Below are 2,596 nucleotides of genomic sequence, written 5' to 3' on the forward strand. Positions count from 1 at the left end.
CTTCCGCCGTTCAAATCTGCCGCGCCCGGGACAGAGCTCCCGGAGCAACGCGGGGCGGGGCAGAGAGAAACCTACTGGTCCGCCCGGACTAACCCGGCCCGTGTGACCTCTCTGGTCCCGGCCAGAAGCTCAGGCTGCGTTTTGCGTGGACGGGAACCAAAAGGTGTTGTTTTGTAAGACCCTTCGGGGGTGTATCCTGTTTATTTCGTTCTTCAGTGTGAACTTGTCCTCAAATACCTAATTAGCCGTCGCAGGTTTCCTGGTGGTGTCGAAACCACTCTTGCAAGTACATTTTTAAAGACTTATTTAATGTACAATTGGAAGTTAATCTTAGCCTTTAAGAAGTCAATATTTAAGGGGGTTTTGCAGTCAGTCCAAGTTTGTGCAAGGAAAATTCTCCTTTATCAGCTGCATTTGAAGTAAGAGTTCATGAGTTTTAAGAAAATCGAGAGAACTTGCATTTGAAGGCAGAGCATTAGACACCATCTCCTCACGTCCGCGTTCTGAGGCAAACGCACACTGGTCGAAGGCCAACTGTATCCTGAGCTGCATCAAAAGCAGCACAACCAGCAGGGCAAGAGAGGTGATTCTGCCCCTCTGTTCATCTCTTGTGAGACTCACCTGGAGTATTGTGTCCAGTTCTGGAATCCTCAACAGAAGATGGATATGGGGCTGTTGGAATGGGTCCAGAGGAGGGCTACAAAGACGATCAGAGGTCTGGAGCACCTCCCATATGAGGACAGGCTGAGAGAGTTGGGCTTGTTCAGCCTGGAGAAGAGAAAGCTCAGAGGAGACCTCATAGCGACCTTCCAGTACCTAAGAGGAGCTACAAAAAAGCTGGGAAGGGACTTTTTACAAAGGCTTGCAGTGATAGGACTAGAGGGAATGGGTATAAACCGGAGACGGGCAGATTTAGACTAGACATAAGGAAGAATTTCTTCACTATGAGAGTGGTGAGGCACTTAGAACAGGTTGCCCAGGGAAGCTGTGGCTGCCCCATCCCTGGAGCCAGGCTGGATGGGACCTTGGGCAGCCTGATCTAGTGGGAGATGTGCCTGCCCGTGGTAGGGGTTTGGAACTGGGTGATCTTTAAGGTCCCTTCCACCACAAATAGTTCTATGATTCTAAATGTATTCCTTTTTTTTTTCTTTTATTAAGATTCCCTACTCCTTTCCCACTCATGTAAACAATGAATTTTTAACTAGAGGTTCTGCAGAAACTCACCTTTTGCGTGCACTTTTATTCCACTAAAAGTTGAATTGCAGGTATATGCAAACTCTTTGGTGATCTGTATGTTGAAGTGCTTGGTGGTGGTTAGTAAACATTTGGGAGTTTCTTTGCTTTAAGGAAATGTTTAAGAATACATTTGCAACAAAAGGAAGAAGGGTAGTAGCATTATAAGAGAGGCCAGTCTGACAGTTCTGAAGTTTGAAACAAATGCCCAGTGCTGAATTCTAAATCTGGGTGGGTTTTAGGTAAAAGTACATAAATGACAGCAGCTGCAGAACAGTTGCTGGACGAAATTATTACTGATACATTTTTTTAATGATGTAGTGGTGCAGCCAAGACAGAAATATATAACTGTTTGTGTTTTACAGTGTTCCAAATGGAATAATCTTAGCTGCTTTTTGTGACAGTAATTCCTTGAGTCAGGAAATCTCAGTTGCTATCTTTCAGTTTAAACACTGCCAGGCTAGTAGGGAACATATTTTGTAAGATGCAAGTTTTAGAAGGAGGCTGATCGATTGCTTACAAAATAAAAGCTTTTGTTAAATTTATTTCAAGGTTCTTCATCAGAATATAACATTTCTTGGAACTTAATTCCATCAATAGTTGTTCACACCTCACTTTGACTTCGAAAAATCTAGTGTCCACAAGAAATAATCTCTCCCATAGGTAATTAAATGTGCAAATTTCAAGAACAAACAAGCAAATAAATCTCACTGGAGTATAATTGTAACATTTGACTATTTTTTACTTCCTGTCTGCTATTACATCAACAAAATCATAGCATTCTACTGAACTATGGTAATTGATAGAGCAAATAATAGCAAGTCACCTGCAGTGGAAGGCAAAATCTATTTTTAAAAGAAAAATTGAGTAAATCTACATATGCTCATAAATTTGTGCTCTGTTATTGTAGCCGTGTGCACAGCTGCCTCTGTTATTTTTCCCAGTGGTGTTCTTAGGCACCATTTCTTCATTTGTTTGTGCATTTCCAATATTTACATTTGGATAATTGCAGCTGTGATCTCATTAGAAAAAAGAAAATGAAAAGTACATTTGTTTCAAAAAATTCACTTTCCCCCAGAATTATGGAATGTAGACAGTCCGTTTTTTGTATTATGTTTTCCAGCATTCATATAGAAGCCCCAATTCCTTGCCTTGTTGTACCAGTTCATGTTGCAGGACATTTGGCATGAAATTGTTGGTGGCTAGTTTGCAAGAGCTGAAGCCCAACATCCAATTGCTCACACTCTTTATGTGCATATTCTCCTCTGGGTTAACATGTTAGTCTTAGAACATTAGTGTGCAGTTTAAGTATGCAAGTTAAAATTGCAATTAACAAAGCTTTGAAAAAAGGTGTTGGCAAAAG

Source organism: Cuculus canorus, chromosome 4 (assembly GCF_017976375.1).
Source record: "Cuculus canorus isolate bCucCan1 chromosome 4, bCucCan1.pri, whole genome shotgun sequence".
NCBI lineage: Eukaryota > Metazoa > Chordata > Aves > Cuculiformes > Cuculidae > Cuculus > Cuculus canorus.